Source organism: Helicoverpa zea, chromosome 11, assembly GCF_022581195.2.
Source record: "Helicoverpa zea isolate HzStark_Cry1AcR chromosome 11, ilHelZeax1.1, whole genome shotgun sequence".
NCBI classification, from domain to species: Eukaryota; Metazoa; Arthropoda; class Insecta; order Lepidoptera; family Noctuidae; genus Helicoverpa; species Helicoverpa zea.
In genome coordinates, this window is record NC_061462.1 from 4,539,350 (window position 1) to 4,563,986 (window position 24,637).

The following is a 24,637-nucleotide window of genomic DNA, read 5'->3' on the forward strand; positions in this document are numbered from 1 at the left end:
TATTCACTTAAATTCAATTGGTGGACTCTGCCAATTTATGACGAGAGGAAAAAGGAATTGTGAAATACTGACACACCAAACTGACTGCGGTCTCCTTTTACGAGTACGTTTTTACATTTAAATAAAATAGGATTTAAAAATCCAATCACATATTTTTGCAAAAAAAAATGGTAAAAATGGTAACTTTTTATGTATTTTTTTTTCAACTCTATTAAATAACTCTTTCAATAAAAGATGCCCCTTTGTAGAAAACCTTCAACCCGAACAAGATCTTTATTTATTTAATCAAATAAATAACTGGCAACATTCCGCATACCTCCAACGATGTCAAGTGCGCCGCTTTGAAAATTTATTTGCCTCGACTTGAGAAGTAAAATGCACTCTTCACTTGTAGTTATCGAATAACTATCTAAGGGGAAACGACCATTGATTTTTGCAAATGCAAAGACATTTTATGTTCTTATGGCAATAATTTCTGTGTGCGTAAGCTTTGTGAATCTTAAGATACGGAGAGGATATTTTTGTTTTTTTTTTTTAATTTATAGTAACTAATTTCTATTTTTATAAAAACTTTAGGTATAACAACGGCGTTGTTCGATTGTAATAATTAGGTTTAAATCATTTATTCTCAAAAAGACACTGTCACTTACATGAGAATACAATTCAACACTTAGCATTACTATAGTTATATTATAAGTACCCATCACCAGACAACAACAAAGATAAAATATTAATACATAATTACACGTGTAGTTTCAGATACTATTTCGCCTCCCAGTCCTTCCAATCACACACTGGACATCTACTCATAGTAGTTCTCCAGTATGTGTTTGGACAGTTGGGATTTAAAACTGCGGAATGAATTTATATTTTTTATACGAGACGGTAAATTATTAAATAGCTGTGCTCCTTCATATGTGACGCTCTTTTTAGCATAATTAGTTCGTATTCTTGGTAAGACAAGTAGGCTAGGTCGACGGAGGCTGCGTTTAGATATTTGTGATTTTTTGACAAACGATATCTCAGTATGAATGGCTTTATCTATTATTTTCCTAATAATTACTACTTAGTCCGCGGGTGAATTTCAACAGGTCCAATAAAATCTTCATTTCCGTGGATTTTTTATACTTCAACTTTAGAACAAGAAAAAATAGTGTTTACTAAAGTTTTTGATAAGATATGTATTCTTACTTAATATCTAGTAGATAGCTTAAAAAACTAACGAGATATACAAGACTAAAATTTTCATGCCACGGCGGTGAAACATGCATGCACGGCAATGAAACATGCGTCCATGGCAATGAAAACTATTCCTGCAGCCATCGTTTTGACATATCTTTCTCTTTCTTTTCTTAAATACTCCTCTAGTAAAACAACCTAAGTGAACCTGAACCTGAAGTGGCGTGTGTAAGTTTATCATTTAGTGAGGTGAACGTGGAAATATCTTTTTGTAGTTGAATATATAGTACAAATTGTTTTTTTTTCTTAATGATGCCGTGGCGATGAAAACATAAGTCACGGTAATGAAACATGCGGCCACGGCAATGAAACGAAATTGTTTTACAAGGCATGGCAATTAAAATTTTTTCATTGCTGTGTATTTCTTTTTAATCCCATAGCAAATTTTGACCACGGAAACCACGGAAATGAGAGCACGGCAATGAATATCAAGGCAAAAACATCAAAAAACTAAAAATCTGTTAATAATTCACAGTAATTAACACGTCACAAATAAACATAAGATAGATGGCATTGTACCGAATGATCAATTAAGAGGACAAACTTATTCAAACAGAAGTAAGACCTATCCACGGCGATGAAAGAAAAAATGTCCAGTGATAAAAAAATTGCATACTTGCATTTATGGCGCGAAAACGCAGGCACGTGCACAAGTCATTCCACGTCGAACACTTGATGTCCACTAATATGCAACATTTAGCGCACAGCGGGAGGGACGCAAACCGTTAGAAAAAGGAATATTCTTAAATATGTTCAGGACATGGCGATGAATGGTGGTTCTGGGACAAACTATTTTTTATTTACCATTTGTTGTATTGTTTAAATATTTCAACAAATGTAGTCCGTAATAATACTTTAACTATTCACGAATCAAATAAAAGTAGGTTTTAATATAAATAACTAATACATTTTTATCAATAAGGTCTAGTACACATCAAGGTGACGTGTGGACAAACACGGCAATGAAAGATTTTGAGGTTTATTTTTTTTTTTTGGAGAACCAATTAATCCTATTAACAAAATATTTAGTGCTACACATAGATTACTATTTCACCTACTTAGAAAAAAATATTAGAATATTATAACAATGATTTTTAGTACCGATTTCATCGATGCCACGCAATTTTCGGTCCCGGGAAATTCACCCCCGCGATCCTTACTATTAAATTCGGTTTAATGTAAATTGCAGCTTTTTCACTATGTTAGAAGTAGACCACCTCACAAAAGATACAGCATAAAGACAGTCTCATTAAACTTGGCACGCAAAAGCTGTCCAAAATCTTTTCTATACTATCGTTGAATCGTCGATCGCGCATATTTTCGTTCGCTGTTTCAATATCGAATCGTATTTTTTTCTTTCAATTTGTTTCACGAGCGCCGCATTCATTTGCTTTGTGGTTCTACCGTTCAATTCATACGACTGTGGTACAAAAAAGTTTTCAATGGAAGACAAAGAGGAATCAATATAGAACGTAGATGTAGTCGAAAGTGTGTCTGTTTCGCAATCGTGCGGGTGTCGCGGAATTTACTGCTTTTTGTTTGATTCTTTTGTGTTTTGTGATTCGAGAAAACTCTGCAATTCAGACGGTTAACTAGATGATTTCAATGAGTACAAGTTACGCAGTTGTATCAATATGTACGTTTCTAAGTCCTTTGAGAGATTCATGAAAAGGGTTTCATTTATGATATACGCTCTAAGTGTGCTGTGAGACGAGCAGAGCAGAATCTAGACAATTTTTAAATCTTTATACATCTCATTAAACGAGTAATTGAAACATCTTTGGACGCTACCTTTTATTACGTACACTGCCATAATGCAAAATGTTACTTATGAGCTTAATAACTAAGAGAAGCATCTTCACGTACATTTGAACTAAATGAGTAATAGATACCATCATAAAAAATTCAAGGGGTAAAAGTAAAAACACGATCAAATCAGAAGGTATAATAATGTACCTTCCAACATATCGCCTGCGAATAAAACCTTTTCATACGTATTAGAATATTTTCACAAACACACAGGTCTTCAAAAGAAACCCGTAACACGGGATCTATCATTTTGGTACGCATTTCCCGTAATTACGAATTTGTACCGCTAAAGGTACACTGGTACACAAAAAGTAAAATAAAGAAATGAACGTACCGGAATCCAATTCCATCGAATTTCGTCTTTGATTAATGGAACACACAAATGAAGGTTTGATAGCTCCGTTATGTTTTGTTGAATAAGTATTATTGCGTAATTCGTGAAACAAAGGAAGCGTTTGCATTGTAAAGAGATGTGAAGATTTTCGTGTTTATTGTGTATAACAGCATTTACCTGGGGCGGGAGCGGATTTGGATTTGGAACTCTCATTGTTTTTACGTGAAAACCGGGTTACTGGATACTGCACTGTTCCTACTGCGGCCTATTATTTTGCTTTAGGTATACATATTTCTGTATACTGTCGATGTATTTTTTTTGTTTGAATATGTGGTCTAGGCGTCATGATTTCAATATATTCCAATGATTCTTATGTCGAATTGTTACAAAATGGAACACCATCGATTATTTTTAAATAAATTAAAAATGTATGGAATGCTCGAAAGTGGATGTCTACAAAAGCCATTTAGATTATATAATAAAAACGTGCCTAAGTATATCGATGACCACTTTTCATAATGACGTGTAGTACTAAAGTTGGCAATTTACATAATGTTCCTTCCATACTTTCATGATTAACTCAATTGCCCATGCTATAACGATCGTATGGGTATTGACAGCTGCTTACAAAGAAATAAATCAATACCTACATTCTTCATTTCTGTAAAAAGAGTGATTTGTACGCATTACCTATAACGACCTGTAGTGGCCTAGTGGGTAAAGAACCAACCTTTCGAGTATGAGGGTGTGGGTTCGATTCCAGGGTCAGGCAAGTACCAATGCAACTTTTCTAAGTTTGTATGTACTTTCTAAGTATACTTAGACACCAATGGCTGATAAAAAGGTGAAGGAAAACATCTTGAGGAAACCTGGACTATAAAGTCTGAAATCACCAACCCGCATTGAGCAAGCGTGGTGATTAATGCTCAATCCTTCTCCATGTGAGAGGAGGCCTGTGCCCAGCAGTGGGACGATAAAAAGGCTGTAACAGTAACAGTAACCTATAACGACTGACTGTCAACGTTCATCATCTGCCTAGCCTTTTTACAACTATGTTGAGGTCCGTTTAAAGTCTAACCGGATGCAACTGAGTATCAGTGTTTTACAAGCAGCGACTGCCTATCTGACCTCCTCAACCTAATTACCCAGGCAACCCGATTCCTGCAGACTGGTTGTCTGAGTTTCTGGCTGCTGACTAAAAAGATGCCCAAATGACAACCGGCGCCTAGCAGTTTATTGTGCCTTCCGAAACACGGACTATTAAGGTAACATTTTTAGAACACCTTCCTTGCCTCCAATCTGCACCGTGGGAAGGGACATGAAAAGCGGTTACCACGTGATCTATTTAAGACTGCGATATCTCTTTCATATCTATGTCATACGACCTGATCCAATAGAATAGAAGCGAGTGTCAACCCTGCCATATAACATAACAATAATTTATTTAGACAGGCCAGAATCGCCAGCTCTGTCTTTAGTGCATTTGGCAAGTTGCCTGTGAGGGCATAGGGTTATGTCTCCGCTGTACGGACAATGGCAGATGAAAGATGTGAATTATTTCTCTGCACTGGTCTCCCAAGTGCTTTAACGATCTTAGTACCTTTGTTTCAACCTATATATCAAGTTTAAATGTTTCATATTCTTATGTTATGACCTTTTGGCTTGAATATTACGATGTCGTCCTTGCCAGTGTGGTAAGCCTTTTATTGACCAAGTAGGTGAATATTCTTTTGGTGCCTAGAACTGCCTTAAATTGTGATCGTTGTCCCCACAGAACGTTATAAAAATCGCGATTTAGTCAGCTCGAGACATTTATGAAACAAATTGAAACAAATCTTTGGATTTTCAAAGGGGATTGTATTGATGGTGACGCGCGTATACATGCAAAAAAACAATTGATTACTGCCGGTTCAGACGATAAACGACAGGATTTTTATCAATGAAACCTTCCCGTATGTTTCACTTGCAATACGATTTTGTATGCTTTTCTTGAAAGTTTTCAGTTTTCGCTAGTTAACTCAAAAAACAATCAATGCGACAATTAAATTCGACCCAGTTACTAAAACAATTTAGTACTTGGAAACAGAATTTTATCCTTGCGCAAATCAAAGCAGGCACGCGGAACGAGTAAAGCCGTATTGCGCGACGATATAATTCACGTCACCGTCAATTAGGACCGCCGTTATTATAAACGGGATTAACTACCTATGAATAAATTTTATTTTGCTTTACTGATGCTTACGTGTTTGACATAACGAACTTTGATATCCTTTGTAATGTTAAGGTGGGAAATAGATATTTATTTTCATGTTTTGTACCTGTGTCTTGTCTGTTTTGTTTAATCTATGACCAGGTGAAAATGGCTTAATTAAAAAACAGATTATATTCAGAAAATTATGGCCAGTGACAGCCAGTTAATTCGACGAGAGTTTGCACCGATCAACCATTCATCAATCTCCTATTGATTTATAACAATAGTTACGAATATTCTTCAAACTTAATTTCTAACTAAAGACATTATGAGTCAGACGTAATAATGGAGATTAACTTTGTAACAGCACTTAGAAATCCATCAGCAGATAAATACTTAAATCATCTAGTTTGAAACTTCCCTAATTTATACAAACAACAATTTAAATAGCCAATAATTTATAATCCAAGTTCAGTTGGCTGAGTAAATGAAAATTTATTAAGGAGTTTATTCAATCAAAACCAACCCGAGTTTCGATTTTAATTGCTTATTTCAAAAGTTTCTTACGTATTGTCACGTCAATGCTCGAAACTAAATCGAAATTTCGGTTTTGATTCCAATTTCAATTAATTTTAACACCACTGTTTGTTATTTGTGAAAATATTGATTTTAAGTCAATTCAGTTATGCAAATAAGTATTTAAGCAATATCGAAAATGTATTAGAAATACGAATTAAGTATTGTATGTGTAGCTACTGTTATCCAATAAAAGCGTTGGCTTTCTGTATTTGTTAGCAATTAATCTAATCGCATTAACGGCTGGCAATAAGAAATTCTATCAATATCTAATTATAGGACTCCCAAAGATTATTTTTACTAACAGAAGACCTCGTCTACTGTTACATATTATCGGCTGTTTGTATATAATATATTCCAACATAAATATCTTCATAAACTTTTCACCATTTACAAAGAAATTGTTTGAAAAGCTCTTCTGTCCTTTGTGTTATTGATTCATTTAATCTGGAAGTGGCATATTATTCTTTTAGCCCAAACTCAGTAGGTGTGTCTCCCACACAACATACTGCCTTCACGGAAAAAAGGCTTTATACTAAACAAAATAGCACATATCGATGTATGTGAGCCCTACATTCAAAAACTTATCATCTGTCGCACCCACAACATTCATTCACGGAATATCTGGCCGTTTACAATAAAGGCTATCTCACACATTAGGATTATGAACAAACGTTGAGCCCACATGAATTTTGTGGATTTGTTTGTGTTTAAACAACGACCGCTTATAGCCACCCTCATCAGCTAAATCAAACTATGTGTAATTACTTTACACGACCCGCCATTATTGTGTTATGTGCATGATATACGGATATGTGATTGCGTCAATTAGCGTCAAGCGTAATATACACATTTAGTTAATAAATGTTCTAGCTCTGTTTCTGACTGGCTGCTACAATTGAAGCTTGATTATGTTAGATTCTAACGTATATTTTTGCTAGGCAGCTGTCTTCTTTGTTGATAATTCAAGGTCAAGGTCATTCTCCTGTTTAATTATTTAGAACAGAAAATTCTTGAAATTATAGAAAGAAAAAAATTTCATAATGAAGATGGTACGTATCAATTATTTTGTAATAATTTCAAGGTCAAGGTCACCTCCTTAATCCAAGTAAGTAATTAACTTAACCTTAATTATAGGTGAGGCGTATCCTGAGTCTATTAATGAGGGACACAATTAAATGAAGTAGCCTATTTATTAGTTAACCTCAATTCTATGTATATTCTGACGTCCACAAATTAATAACAGGGAAATATCGATATCCATCGGACAGATATCAGCTATCAAATTTACGAGATTTCATCTGAATGTTTCGAATGCCATCGGTATCAAATATCAAGATACGAGTATGTTTACGCAGATCCAAGCCAGAAGCAATTGATTATCCATTTTCTTATCAGAAAAGGTATTTATTGACCATCCACATTCCTATTCATAGAGAGGCTAAACATTCCTATAATAAGAACTTTCATAAATCCAAATATTCCCGTAGATTTTATTCAAATGATCCATTATACCAACCAAAATAGGACTCATTATCATGCTAAACCACAAGGCCATGAAAATACCGCAGTATTCATTATTCTATCTCACCTCGCCATTTACAAACAGCCGTAGACGAGCCCTTGTAAACAAATATTAATTTAATCCATTTGCGAAAGTAACCTCGTTGACACGTGCGTTCGTCGCGGAAGTATGCCTTAAGCCTACGCACACACTGCAAACTAAACAGTCGGCCGAGTGTTGGCCTGGTGGTTGAAAAAAAAATGTGGAAGAAAATCGTGAATTCAATCAAAGATTTAGTCGGCCTGATACCGGACATATACCTGATCGTTGTTACGTGTGTACTTTCACTCATCTTCTCCTTCTTCCTGCCCTGTTCAAGTCAGTTGAGGTAGGCGCAACATGTATTTTTCTTCCATTCCATATTCACACCGTCTCATCACGTGCCCATACCAAGCCAAATACTGAGCTCTCATTTTTCTGACACTGGCGATACTTTCAAAATCTTTACCCTCATTTTCATACTAATTTATGAGCTCAAACCGACTATCGGCCGATTAAAAGTTTGTAGTGAGCGCGTTGTCTAAAGGCAATTTAGAATCCATTAATAATATTCACAGACACGCTACCGCAGGAGGAAATCGATATAACTACCATCCCGTATGATCACATTAATTTTTTAAAGCTAGTTGAAGCCTCTTGAGACTTCGAAATTCACGAAATCATTCCGCAATTTGCGATCGTGAAAAATTAGCTTGCAATTTTTCATGTGTGGATATTTTTCACTTGCATGCGTCGGGAAAGTATTGGATTGATTAATATATGAATTCAATCGGAAAATAATTATCACTCTCCGATGCATGGTCTTTTCAGAACAAAACCTACATTGATCCTTATCAGCCAGTTACCACATAGCTTTTTGGCTACCGTTCGTTGCTATTTTTAAACTTCCTATAACATACACCTACACTTACCTACATTTTGTACCCAGAGAAAACTATCTTCGTTTAAAATAATTTCTGTCCTATTTCACAAGAACAAGGCCTATTTAAACAAACCGCAGTGCAACATTTCCTAGGATACCCCTAAAGTCTCACACCTTGTTCACGAAGTGGAATGTTTGTCCCCAATCCGGAGCAAACTGTCCCCCACTACCGATAACGTGCGAAGTGACTGCGAAGTTACTGCAACGGCTTCAGATTACAGTTAGGCTCGTGTTTGTGTAGTTTTGTATGGCAGTGCAAAGGTTGGGGGATGTGAAGTTAGTTTGAAGAAAGGGGAGGGGCCTTTTTTGACCTGTGAAGTGAAGAATTATTTATTTATGTTATAATCCAAAACCAAATATTAAAAAGTAGATAAGATAGATAAGGGTTAGACTAGACTTCCTTATAATGATTCTCCAAGTGTTTTGCTCGGCTGATGTTTTAAGTCACAGTCTACATTATACGAATGGTTTTTTCAAGGTACAATGACAATAGCCCATTCTACGATCCATGAGTTATGATCCAAAATTAAAAATACAAATACCTTAATTTTACCAATAAATAAAAATCTCAGAACTCAAAGAAGACGAAACTAAAATCAAACTTCATCTTAACCAGATCGGTCAACATCAACAGAAACGAACAATAAACTAGAATATTTCAAACTGAAATAATAACGAAACAATAATTTTCAAACTTCGAACAATTCTTATATAAAACAACGAGTAATGAACGACCAGAGTAAACAAAAGAACTATGCCAACCAAATCTCAAGTGGCTTGAGGACGATGAAAATAAATACTGAAACAAAAGCATAACTTTAATAACGGTACACTTATTTTAATGGTGCTATTCCCTTACGGTGTAACCTTGGTATATCCATTAATGTGAGTGACAATGGTTTTTGGAGAATCACGTATTATGGTGTGTTTTTTATGTACACCCTACTTGCGGTAAAATTAATTTTATGATGGTTTTTAAAACGACAGTAGTTGTAGCCTGGATGAAACAATTTAACTATTAGTACTTCCAGAACAGACTCAATATTTTCAGCTGAGCAGTTTATGATATATTTTTTTTAACTACATGCAATGTAAAACCTCGCCAAGGACCAGGCCCCTAAATTCCAACTACATATCCTCCCTATCCCTTTATGTGTAATCTCATTTATATCATAGAAAAATCAACCTCAACTTACTGTATCTTTCATCCATCCAAGTATAGATGAGATATGAATAAACAGACAACATTATACCAGTCCATAAAACAATGAGAAAGTTCCATCATTGCTTCTCGGATCATATTAAAAGTTTTGCTTTGTTATCCGTGTCCTCAGGTTTCGTACTTTTCGCACATAATTTTAATGTCGGAAACACGCCATTAAAGCGACCACCGGCTTTCTTGTAAATAAACAAATGCAAACAAGTTTAAGTAATTACGTAATGGCCGCGAAAGTTTTGTGTGAAAATAAAATGTGGGTTAGTTTTGGCACTGTTTTATTTGTTAGCGCGATTTTGTGTTGCTTTGCGATTGTTCTAAAAATGTCTGTCTAATGAGGTATACAAAATTAGTTATAAAAGTCGATGCAGTAAATAAGAAACTTGCACTATCTTTTATAATTTATGCATGTACAAAACATCGTCTTTTTATTCATCCTACTATCGTCTATTATTCATTTGTCTAACCTGCTTAATAACAGACATAGAAACATGAACCTACAGACTACGGAAATATGATTTTCAAATGAAAAGAGATCGCTATAATTGGTTCTACCATTCATTTCAATATAACAATAAACTTTTATGAATAGAAAACATAATGTTTTCTTTCTATAATTCTGTTTTACTTCTCTCCTTTTTTCACTCCGTAATATTAAAATAATACCTACAATGCCAGAACAATCAAGCCTTATTGAACACGATATCCTCTTCTATTGCATTTTCTTTATAATACTCTTTACAATGTATGTAGGTATTTCATAAATAGTAATTGGCAGGTAACAAATATCGTACGTCAAACTTTTTAAAAGTTACTAATACAAGCGTAGCGTGTTTCACGTACTTATGTACTACCTAGCAGCTATTTAAGAAACTACCTATGTACCGCTCAAAATCTTGGTACTTAAGAGGAAATGTTATAATTGAATTTTAAGTCTTAATTCCGTTAGTTAAAATTCAATTTTCATTGCAGCTGTTCTTTATTTGTAATCTCTTCGTTAAGCTAGGCGATGCGGTTGTACTGTTATATTTTATGACTCAAAAGAGAGTATATTTTTTAAGCTGGTCCATTCTTCAAAAAAAAAAAGGCCATTATGTACCTACAGTCTTAGGAGTCTATCAGACAGAGAGCGGTCACGCGTTCAGAATGAATCCTGTGAGAGTATATCTATGTAACGTAATATGACACAAAGAACGCAAAACTGATCGCTTGAACGCTTGACCGCGTGACCGCTCCCTGTCTGATAGATGCCTTATATTCATATTCCGACCACTACTGCTGTATCACAAAGAACACCAAACATACAACGCTGTGAACGTTCACAAACATCAGCAACGATACACAGAGATAATAATTTATTTTCTAATTTAATACTGTCCATGTATCAATATAAAATGACGTCACAGGAAAATCAATATGGCGAATGCTAGTGTCATATTGACATGTTTACGGTTCAGCTTTATCCGAAATCTGATACAACCGTAACTCACGGTCCATATTAATACGAGATTTATTTTGCCTAATAATTTGGCAAGTAACACTGAAAGTTTCACAAAGTTTCGTACGTAATAAGCCGGGGAACTCGAAAGTTTTTCATGGAACATACTCAGCTCGCTTATGTTACGTGTCAACATCTTCAACTACTTGAAAGAAAGTAATAGCTTACTTAAAGGTTTCTTTAATGAGATAGTGAAGGAAAACGTTTGAGTTACCGAGCGTTAAAATCTTTTTATGGATAAACGTTAACGTCACACGTATTCTATGAAGATTTACAGACGTATTAAACAGTTTATTTATGAGTTTTATTTAGTCTTACTTAATATATGGGTGTTCACGGAAAAAATATGCCGTCAATTAAAGTAATATAAACCTGATGACTAAAATTAAACTAAACACTCGTAAAACAAAACAATGGGTTTAATGATCCTTTCCTTCGCATGACTTTTCTGTATTCTAAGATTCATTTAAGAAGCTAAATACATTAAACCCTACATTTTGAGCTACATGTAACTTATTGAATTTAAAAATTATCGTCCTATGTGGCGTGTCGTTCAGAAACTTTGCCTGAAGCGTTTTGCCGCGCAGTCTTCAAAGTAGGTGTACTACACAAGTACCTTTTGTGCATAACAGCTTTACCTCTTTAAAAACATATGGGCTTTGGCAAAGTACCCGAAGATGACAAAAACAAAGTCCAAAACGCAATCATAGCTACAAAAACAAAGTAAACCAACAAATATAAATCTATCGCACCCCTCATTTATTTATCAAAACAAACCCGTGTTATTCAAAGTATTCTGATAAAATAGCTCGAAGCGATTCAAAACCATAAAGTACTGAGTGATTTAATTATCTTAGATATTTCACTGTAAATGTGTGTGCAAACATTGTTGTTTGGTACGAAATTGATAGTCCACAAGTATATACTTTGACTTCGATATTACAGTTTAATCAAGAACTATCAACAATGCAAGTACACAATTGTGTAATAGGAGAACATTGAGGAGAGTGGACGCGTATTACACCGTCATGTAATACTATGAGTTACGGCCGGTTCACACATGTTTCCGTTTTACTGTTCCGTTTTATCGTGTACGTTTTTTTTTCGTCGATGGCGTATGTAGTTGTATGAGTGACTTCACACATGGCACAGTATTCTGTATACAACTACATACGCCATCGACGAAAAAAAAACGTACACGATAAAACGGAACAGTAAAACGGAGACATGTGTGAACCGGCCGTAAGGCGGTTTAATCATTGTTGAAATTCGGATGGAATATGCATTACAATCTTGAAATTTTCTACATTAGATACCGTACATTCTTAGTTTTAAAGATGATTCTAAAACATAAAAAACCACCTTATACCATCAATCTTTATCCCTAGATACAATACCCGCGTAACCATTGTTAGGAACAAGTTAAAATGTTATCAAAACTTTGAGTTAGCAGCAATTTGGTCTATTAATACCACGTACTTACTACTTGACCCAAATTATTAATCATATTGGTATGTAAAGTAGTCATAATTGAATAAAGCAAATAATACAATACCATCACCTTCCGGATTCCGTATCACCTCGGTGTAACAGACACACGTTGTTCATAACTCCATTGTGCACGTAACGGCGCATGCAACATTGTGACGACGTCTCACTTGATTTGTGATAAAAGTGTGTCGGCCATGCACTTACAGTGAATGAACGGTGAATGTGGCACGCCTGTTCGAACACTTATCGATAAAGTAGTGTTGTGCCGCCCATATTTTATGCAATTCAGTTGCTGATTTAATTGTTAGGGATTTTAACGTTGAAAGGTTGGTAGCTACAAAATGTTGTGTTAACAGCTTTCGGTAATAAAATTTTTAACGAAAAAAATTTTTTGTGAGCATTTCTATTTTAGTGATAAAAGTGCTTTGAATGTAAATATTATACGACAAACCTGGTACCACGGAGGAGAAAAGACTAGCGGAGATGCCCTAACGAAAAATCTCCTAACAAAGCAGCGCGCCAAAATTCGGGTGAGCGGGGGACGAGGAACGTTACTGTCTCCACCCGTGCTCCACCCTTATACGCCTTTTATGGGAAGCCGCCCATTATTTGTAAATCCATCTAGCGTGGAATAGGATGATTAAAATCTAACCCTAAACTAACATCGACCACTAGTGACATACTCAAAAGTAAAGTAAATACTCAAAATTAATAATTCTTTTAAAATAGTAATTCAATTAGAAAGTTTAAAGAAGCATTCATTTGAAATGAACGAAGAAAAAGAGAGAGATAAAAAAGTTAGAAAATTAATTGTTATATAAGTATTATTTTGTGCAGAGAACTTGCCCCACAACAATTTATTTACTCCTCCAGAAATGAAATAGGTATCTAGGAACCATTAAACGGAGACTCGATGAAAAATCATTTTTATTCACCACGGGTCTAAAATACCCCCATGGTGTAATTTAAGTATCAACTTATGGCATTGTGTTAGTTCGTCTACTAGCCACAATGGCATCACAAACACGAAAATTCGTTCTATTTGTTCTAGAACCGTGCTGTGATGACTGTTGTTATTTTCGATGTTGCCACATTACGAAATTCACCAATTAAAATGGGAATTAAAATTATAGGGACAGTGTTTATCAAATTAGAGTTTTCACAACTGTGTCATAACGGCGCATCCACTAAATAAGTAGCAGACTTTATGTGAGTCGGATGTTGCTCTGAGTAAAGGTACATTCAAAAAATTAAATTATAAATTTAAAAAAACCCCCGACCCAAAAAAAGTACGCAATAATTATGACAAAAGGTTAAAAACGCTAAACCCTATAAAAAGCAAAAAATAACTTTTAACACTACGTAAACTAAATTTTGTCGTGTCGGGGGACCGCTCTAATTCATTACTTTAGATACGTGTTTTTTTTTTAAACGAATGTTGTAATTAGGTAGGTATCGTTTGATTTATGTAAGTATTTATGAAGGTAAAAAGCGGTCCCCCGACACGTCAAAATTTAGTTTACGTAGTGTTAAAAGTTATTTTTTGTTTTTTATAGGGTTTAGCGTTTTTAACCCTTTGTCATAATTATTGCGTACTTTTTTTGGGTCGGGGGTTTTTTTAAATTTATAATTTAATTTTATTTCATGCTTTTTAAAGGAGCTCCTTAATTTTTCCTTTAATTTATTTTATCTTAAGATGGGGTCGCTATATGCGATCTCGGCCAAAGGAAGCTGTTTAACAATCCTCATGACAAACTGGCTCTGGGAGAATTGCACAGATTGAGAAACAATAAAGATTAACCTTTGGACATTCTAGATTTTCAGCAAAAATATAAATCGGTTTATCCGTTTCATTCCGGCATTTCAGGGTTTCATCCGCCACATCCCATTTCCAGCATCAGGTTCTCGTCAATCAGAAACATGAAGAGAACTCGTCAAGACAAATTCAACGAGCCCAAACTCGATGGGTTTACTAAAAGGCAGTTCAGGGTTACGTCTCCTACCTTCGTGCCCTAACAGCAGACCAGCTCAGTGGTTCCAAAAGACATTAGTGTTTCAAATTTCAGATCCCACATATACTTGCAAGTAAACTGAGCGTGTAACATTCCTATCACATCTAGCAAACGAGCTGATGACCTTGAAGACCTGAACCGATTTCCACCAAACATAGCTAAGAACACTCCCGACTGACATACCTTTTAAACAAAGAAAACCGCATTACAATCGGATCATCCGCTTGGGAGCTACGATGCCACATACACACACACACACACACACACACACACACACACACACACACACACACAGACACGTCAAACTTATAACACCCCGTCGTTTTTGCGTCGGGGGTTAAAAAGTATGTACGGCAAGAGAGATATACCTATGTAAAACATTGCTGATCTATTCTAATATTATAAAGAGGAAAACTTTGTTTGTTTGTTTGGTTGTAATGGATAAACTCAAAAACTACTGGACCGATTTTAAATATTCTTTCACCATTAGAAAGCTATATTATCTGCAAGTAACATAGGCTATATTTTATCCCGGTGCGGGCAGTAGCTCCCACGGTACGCGGGTGAAACCGCGGGAAAACGGCTAGTGATGAATATAAATAAATATACACAGTTAGAGTTATGATTAATTTTAAGATAATTGCAGCTTTTTTAAATAAGACCTTTTTTAAGAATGGGTGATTGCATTTTCGATGTCTGGTAGCACTTAATTTTGTAACGGGTCTCTCTGTCTTGATGAACACAATTTTACTTCAAATATACGTAAGTCGACTACTTACCGAAAGATGGTGTTTTTATAATATTCAATTTTCATGATAATATATCATATGTTTTGGTTTGTAAATAATCTATAAAAAAACTTGTAGGATGCAAGGAAAAATGAAGCTGCTTTTTAAGGCAAAAATTGGTACCAATAATATACATTGATACAAGATTGATACGAAAATAATACAAATTCACTTAGAGGTTCTAGAAATGCAGCTATTCGACGACAGATGTCTCTAGCAAAAAATATGTTTTAAAGCTAAAATATTACTTACACGTGAAATGTTATCCTATGGTATGTTTGAGTTTGGATCCTGAGCAATATCTACAATTAATGATAGCGCATTTCATCGTTTTAATCGAGTAACAAATAAAATCTGTTGAAATTGTGGTAAAAATACAACCATGACAAGATGTCAGTTTGATGTAAAGGACGGTATATGGGCGGTGTCCAGCCACGCCTGCCGTGACGTAGTCGTGACGTATTTGACCTACCTGAAGGCGCGTGACCTACCTGCGTTAGGGCATCTCCGCTAGTCTTTTCTCCTTCGTGCCTGGTACCTACTGGCATAAAGTATTTTTTATAACATTTGTAAAGCCGACCCCAACATAGTTGGGAAAAGGCTCGGGTGATGATGAGATGACTGAGTGGCTCATAATATCTAAAAAGATTGCGTATATACGCAATACAGTCTAGATTTATAATAAGACCTTCTGGTTAAGAGAAGGTTGTGTATGTATGCCGATAGCACTAATAACAATATGTTACAATCACCGATCTAAAATTGGCAAGCGAAGCGTTGTCCCCTTACCGCAACAATTAATTGAAGCGGTCTCATGTATACCATCGGAGGTCAACTGCGTAATGGTAATAATAATAGAACAATAATGCTGAATAATACTAATGAAAACACCTCGGTTACAGATGAAGGTTTAAATTGTTGAATAATAAATTCAATTTTGTTCAGTACACTTTTTTAAAATGCAAAAATAAAATTATTTTATTTTTATCCATATTCTATAAAACATATTCCTGTGCATAACACTGCTTGTAAGGTTTTCGTTCTATGTACAAGGAATAAAACAAAACTGTAGACATTATTTTTGCAGACGTGTAGGTTGATCTCAAAAGGTTCCGTTTAAAATACGTAAGTAATCTGAATAGTCATCCAAAACGTCATCATCATCACTATCCTAAGAATCTAGTTTACCTTGCTCAGCACAAATAAATGAAATGATCCTTTATAACAGATCATTACAGGCTGGTGAAATAAAATTATTATTCTTTATTTTGTAAAACGGTCACTAACAAGATACACGGGTTTGGTCAATAAATCCAATAAACGACAGTAAGTAAGCGCAAAGATTATTCAAACGTTATTAGTTATACAAGTTTTCCGATTAATAACAAACTTTCAACTTAATAAGAAAACGTTAATTTGTTGTTAAGTCTTTCTCGACTTGGAAAGAATTTAATAACATGTAATATCAGCTTGTTTCAATCACCGGCTAGTCGATACTGTTGTTAATCCTTACTAATATTGTAACTGAGAAAGAAAGGCTGTGATCTGTCTATCTGTCACCCTTCTACACACAAACTACTGAAGAGATTTAAATTTTATTTCATACACAAATAGTCTAGGATAATACAATACTTTCAAACTGATCAAAACGTCGACAAGATTATTCTTTATCATAACGATACACAGCCATATAGGTACCTAAATGTGTTTTGAAGGTAAATACAGAAATAAATAATAACGATTTTGTATTTATTTTATTTTTCTAAAATCAGCTAGATGAAATGAAAGAAATTGAATTTGGAAAACAGTTATAATGAAGAACGAAGTAAACCAAGTTATAGTTTTCAGTCCCCGTTACGAAGAAAATAAAGACAAATGTATAGCGATCTTTATTCACTGCAGCAATTAGTGGTATCATGTTAAGATTATATGAGCGTGCTCTGTGCAAAGCTCGAATAACTAATCCAACATGGATAAACGTTCTAAGAACATAAACTATGATAAAGTGCATAATTACGTGCCTATTTTGTAGATCTCACTACAATTTTTTAAATATCAAGTTGGTTACCAAAAGTTTGATAGTACATAGTTATACATACATAGTTTATATTTTAAATAATCTACTGAAACTAGAAATTACGAAATAAATATATAGGAAAATAACCATTATTTCGTAAGAAAATACTAAAAGGTTGTTTAACAGGGCTGATATCTTAAACTCATATACAGAACAGTGTTAAACACGTTCCTTACGCGACTCCAAAGTTAGCCGTTTGTAATTAAACTATCAACAGTTCCAGCATTAATATAACTTCGCAACTAAATATAGTAGTCATTACTTACCTCCCCTTTATGACGAAGCATTTAAGTAGGTTACCGTATGCACTATTCAGTCACTGCCCTCCTCTAATGTCACTGAACATTGTTACATTAAAAAACACACTTATAACTACTCCTCTACATTCTTATAACACTAGAAATCGATTCAAAACGATTACATGAAACTATACTAATTTTAGCAATCGAACGAACTTATCACGCGACACGTAGAAAGGGCTACGGCGTAGCACGGCTACGGCGTAGGCGTCCGTACGCTTACAACGACCGCGTCGAACTGAATGAGTTTCCACAAGCATTCCTTTTAGTAGGCTTTTAAGTAGTTATTTTGTATTTGAACCGAGTAATGAAGGTTACTAATAGAAATTTTGTAAATAACTAGTCTGTATTTGACAGGTCTATAAAAGTAGCTAACCCCAATCTTGACACTTTGAAAGTACAATTAATTATTGAATGGTAAGTTAGAAACGCTCATTCAACAATTTTCAGGTTAAATTTTTGGGAAACGTTTTTTTTTTAATTTGTTAGATGGCAATCTGAGACAGAGACAGGACTGTTCATAATTTTACTACGGAGAGGTTAAACGTTCTAATGGGAGAGATATTTTAGTTAATTTTATATTTTTTTTTTTTATTTTGCGTGTACGCAATAATCACCTACTCTAATTAAGATTCAGTATACAATAAAACCACAGTTAAAAAAACGTTTCCATTTTTTAACAGCCGGGTAAAAAAATATTAACAAATGGACACTTATTAAATATTCTCAAACATATCATAAAAATTACGTTAATTCTAGCTTATAAAGAATAATAACCCATAAATGATTATTAATTTAATACGAAGAACTTAAGACTGTTATTTGAAGAATTAACATGAAATTATAGAGTACAATCAAAGTCTTTGAGTCACCTCACATGCGGTTTAGTGCTAAAACTATAATCACTAGTAATTTGACTTTATTGAGCGATAGAAAAAAACGAATATATAGGCACGTTTGCGTGACTACAAAGGTTTTAGATTAGGCCTTAAATGTACTCCAAATTAAATGCTAATTTGGAAAATTTTGCCGTTAAAAACATATGATATTTTAACATAAAAGTTTTATTAATCGCTTTGAATGTTAACAAATTTTACACGAAATATGAATGTGATTTTACTGGTCATAAACTGATAATATCATTGCAAAAAATAATTTGTAATCTTCTACAAAAATGTGCTTAACAAATACGTTTTTAATATTATATTTTACTGTCCAAATAATTTTATTTATATTTTGTCACAGTCCAAACATATACCATTTCTACTATTATATACAATGTAGGAGTAAGTTCGCGTGTTAACAATATTTTAAGTTCACCTTGTTTACGTGTGTAGTTAGTGAGGCCTTGTACAGTCACGCACCGCGATGTATGGCCAGTGACCGCGAACTACAATTAATTTTAAATTAGCTGAACTTGAGTACCTGCTTTGAACCCATTAAGGTTTAATATTGATAAGTTTCCAAGATAATTTTTGACCGATACGATTTTATTTTGCACCTTCAAAAATATTTTTTTTTTGTAAGATAAGCTCGTGAAAGAATGATTTTTGTCAAAGGAAGAAATAGTTCGCTAGACTAGACTTAAGCTAAACGCCCACGTCAAACTTTTGTAGAACATATAATCGGACCTATTGTTGTGTACGTTTTACTAGGATTTTCTGACCGACTTTCTACAGAACGTGTGCACCTATGTTATCAGTGTATGTGTGTGTGTCTATAGTTATCAGTGTGTTCAATTTTTTTCTTACTCAAAATCAGACGATAATAAGATCGGACGTGGGCCACGTATTTAATACTTTCAAAAATATCCGATCGCGGAAGTTAATGAAGAACTACTTAATAAATCCTACTCTTTATCAACATACCAAAACATTACAACAAAATACTAAAAACCCTAAGGTAAGTACATCTATCCACTTATTCTCAATCGGGCTCCGTCTCCCACGGAATACTTGGCACTCAATGCATCTCTCAGCATGATGTATGAACCCCCACAGATGATTCACGAGCAAAATGGCAGGCTATTACATTCTCTTTTAACGTACGAAGCGTAAATCCGAACGTAAACCATTCAGGTTGCGACGTCGTCAGGGCCTTCGATATTTAAACTGCATTAAGGTATGGGTTATGAAAATAAATGCTTTATATATATTTTCAGCTACCTATATACGTAATAAGAATCATTTAGTTAAGTTCAGTGAATTTACCAAAATATTTGGGAATACATCAGTATAAGGACAATGCATCAAATGCATTAATTTGTATAGGGTATAATACCGTAACAAAACTAATAGTCCCCAGGCCGGCGAACAATTTTTTTTTTTTGATACATATACATTTAAGACTTTGTGAGTGTCTTCCTTACGATGAGTCCGACAAACTTTTCGAATGCGCAAATTTTGGTGCCGCTGCGTTTTTTAATGCTTGACTCCTGAAATTGTCGATATGACGTCACTATGGCTCTTCGTACATACACGTTTCATTTTTTGAGATTCGTTTAATAAAGTTAACTAGTGAATGGTGGTCAACTTGTCCGATAAAGATCGTGCTGCGTTTGGAGTGTCCACCATCCTGAAAATGTCGGTATGACGTCACTACGACTCTTCGTATATACACGTTTCATTTTTTGAGGTTTGTTTAATAAAGTTAACTAGAAAATTGTGGTCAACTTGTCCGATAAAGATCATGCTGCGTTTGGAGTGTCCACCATCCGAAACATGTCGATATGACGTCACTGTGTCTCCCCATACATACATGTCGGTCAAATACAACAATGATAGATAATACTATTCTTATTGCAAATATCGACTTGTCCGACAAATGTAGTGAGGCAAATAGTCAGTTCGACAAGAAAATGAGAAAAAAATATTACAATTGGAAGAAGTTTATTCTTTTTGTCAATTTCTGACTTAAATATTCACGTGCATTATTTAAGTATATTAAATTGGCATACTACTTACCAATTTTAATTACTATTTTAGAAAAAGTAGCCTGACTAAGACGTATTGTTGATAGTTTATATTATGTTAAGGAATAATATCCCACATCTATTAATGGACTATATATCAATCAAAAGGTCTTTTTAAGTGCAACATTTTGTCTCAACATACCACTTATCAATTCTGAGTATTTTAGAAGATATAGCCCAAATAAGGCGTATTATCGATAGGTTTTACTATGTTAGGGAATGATGTCCCACCTCTAGGTATGAACCATATGTCAATCGAAAGATCTTTTTAAGCGCTATATTCCGTCTTAACATACCACTTACCGATTCTTAATATTTTAGAAGACATAACTGACCTAAGGCATATTATTGATACTTTACATTGCGTTAAGGAATAACATCTCACTTGAAGTTATGAGCCATATTTCAATCAAAAGATCTTTTTAAGCGTAAGGTTGTATTAGCATAACTCCGACAAATTGTTAGTACTTTAAAAGCTAGAGCTTTTCTAAGAATATATTATCGGTAGGTTCTGTCAAGCTAATCCATTACTTCTTTAGTAACAAATTATATATTATTTGAAAAACCTTTCCAAATAAAACATTTCGTGTTAACATACTTCCGACATATTGTTAGTAGTTTAGAAGCTAGAGCTTATTTAAAATTATAATTATTGATAGATGTTTTCAATTAAATAAATCCCATCTCTAGTAATGAGTTATACATCATTCAAAAGACGTTTTTAAATGCAACATTTCATATTAAAAAAACTTCGGCGAATTGTTAGTATTTCAGAAGCTAGAGCTTATATAAGATTATTTTATCGATAGGTGTTTTCAAGTTAATAAATCCCTCCTGTAGTAATGATACATATATCATTCGAAACGACTTTCTAAATGCAACATTTACTATTAACATACTTCACACCAATTGTCAGTACTTTATACCAAATCTTAAAATATATCTATATTTTCCGGACGGTGGACACTCCATATGCAGCATGATCTTTGTCGGACAAGCTTACCACAATTTTCTAGTTAACTTTATTAAACAAATCTCAAAAAATGAAACAGGTATATACGAAGAGTCGTAGTGACGTCATACCGACATTTTCAGGATGGTGGACACTCCAAACGCAGCACGATCTTTATCGGACAAGTTGACTACCATTTTCTAGTTAACTTTGTTAAACGAATCTCAAAAAATGAAACAGGTATGTACGAAGAGTCATAGTGACGTCATATCGACATTTTCAGGATGGTGGACACTCCAAACGCAGCACGATCTTTATCGGACAAGTTGACCACCATTCTCTAGTTAACTTTATTAAACGATTCTCAAAAGATGAAACGTGTATGTACGAAGAGCCATAGTGACGTCATATCGACAATTTCAGGAGTCAAGCATTAAAAAACGCAGCGGCACCAAAATTTGCGCATTCGAAAAGTTTGTCGGACTCATCGTAAGGAAGGCACTCACAAAGTCTTAAATGTATATGTATCAAAAAAAAATTTGTTCGCCGGCCTGGGGACTATAATTAAAAAAATAAGCGAATTTGTATCCACTAACAACAAAAACACGATTCATTTATTGCTATTTTACCTAGTTGTGTAATCAATGCATTTGAAGCAAAATGAAAAAGTCATAACACAAAATTGTTAAATACTAACTGTAATACTACTGTTTAAAATACTACGAACAACTAATAATTTAATCCTCAGAAAAAAACCGTATTATGATACCATACAATCCGCGTATTAAATTAATCCGAAATATTTAGTTGAATTGGTTTTACTTTTCACTATAATTCTAAAATACTATTCACTATCTATAGTAATACTATAAAGAGTTTTTTTTTACATATACCTATCCTCAACCCTGCAGAACTATTGAACTGATTTGAAGAACATATTCACTGCTGGGAAGCTACACTATGCCAGGTAATAATCCAAACTAATATTATAAATGCGAAAGTAACTCTGTCTGTCTGTCTGTCTGTCTGTCTGTCTGTCTGTCTGTCTGTCTGTCTTTTCTTCACGCCTAAACTACTGAACCGATTTGTGTGAAATTTGGTACAGACATAGTTTGAAACTTGAGAAAGGACATAGGATAGTTTTTATTACAAAAAAAAAATAAAAATAAAATTATTCCGGACATATAGCGCCATCTACGCGAACGAAGTTGCGGGCAAAAGCTAGTATAGGCTATATTTTTGTCCAGGCAAGGGCAGTTAAACGGGACGCGAGTAACCGCGGGAAGTAACCGGTTACGAATAAACGCGAATGTGTGGAAACTAAATAAACGTTTGCAACATAATAACTGCGTGCATACTCATTTAATAGTCTGGCAACTACAGAATTTCATGCTATGTTTCCAACAATTTCATAAAGTAGACGAGTAATATAATTATTATGACGAGTATTGTGGACTCGTCAGCTAAGAATCCATAGTTTATGTGCATGTTTAATAGCAAAACGAGCACAATAATGGAGATAAGAAAGATCAAATAAAAAATATTAGGTACATAAACATAACCCGTCTTACCACAAAAACTTTTAAACGTCAGTTTATGCCTTGTCTAAAAAAATGTCAAATTATGACGTTGACATATGGTTCATTTTGCAGCCAAAATTTTATTAGACAAGTGTAAAACAGGGCTTAAAGTTTTTGTAGTAAGGCCAAACATATTTAAAAATTAAAATCCTAGTGACATAATCACTTCCTCATTAAAGCCTTTAATTTAACGACAAATAATGTATTCTCTGACCGAATATATTATGTCCAGTCACGCATATTTTACCATAATTACTGCCATAGAAGTCATGTTGGCTGTGACTTCGTGATAAATATCTGAGCAGGCTTATTAAGGCCTAATTGGATAGTTTCAGTGTAAACGATATTAGAGTTTGGTAACAAATCTATGAGTGTATGGTATATCAATGGGAGATTTGATTGTTTTTTTCTATCAGAAAATTTGTTTTGTTTTTAATAGGTGGTATGTGGTAGATGGATGGATGGTAGATGGTATATAAATGGTAATGTGGCCAGTGGCTGACCTCTGATTGTACCAAGATGGTAGTGATGGTGTACTTCCAAAACAACATTCCTTAACAACAAGCTACAGATCAAAATCCATTTAGGTAATAGGTAGGCACATAAGGTTTGTTTATTACACTAAAGAAATATTAGGGAATTTCCTTAGTACCAATCATTACCGACGTAATTAGCCCAGTTCGGCAGAAAAGTCACTGTTATGAATCGAAGTACATATACGTAAAGGTGGCAATAATAGAGCAGAAATGCCGAGTAAAATTGAATGAAAAGATATGTTAGGTATTGCCACCGACGCATCACACACGCAACTGCAAATGCACTGCATTTGTTGTCACATTTCCACTAAAATTGTTCATTACGGGTCCTTCGAATTCACAGCTACGTTGGTACTCAGTACCGGCTTTCACGGTTCATTCCAACCAACACAAACTAGAGAGGATTTGTTGGCAAACAAAATTATTTCAACGTACTACAAACTCAGATAGAATACCTACCTTACTTTTAAAACCATCCCTTGTTCGTCTAGTTCATTATCGAGGACCTACCATCTGTTGTCGGTAGATTTCCAAATTGAATTAAATACTGAAGCCATATGCTGGAAAAGTCACACCAAAATC

At 34.4% G+C, this 24,637-nt stretch overlaps 1 protein-coding gene across 1 annotated transcript in view; it reads right to left on the bottom strand.

The window, feature by feature from the left end:
- The window catches only part of LOC124634535 (suppressor of lurcher protein 1-like), a 375,250-nt gene extending 357,005 nt beyond the window's left edge, over window positions 1-18,245 (bottom strand). Inside the window, exon 1 of the mRNA XM_047170146.1 lies at window positions 17,984-18,245. The gene's annotated coding sequence lies outside the window, so the exon portion shown is untranslated. The remainder of the gene's footprint in view (window positions 1-17,983) is intronic.
- Window positions 18,246-24,637: the final 6,392 nt, after the last annotated feature.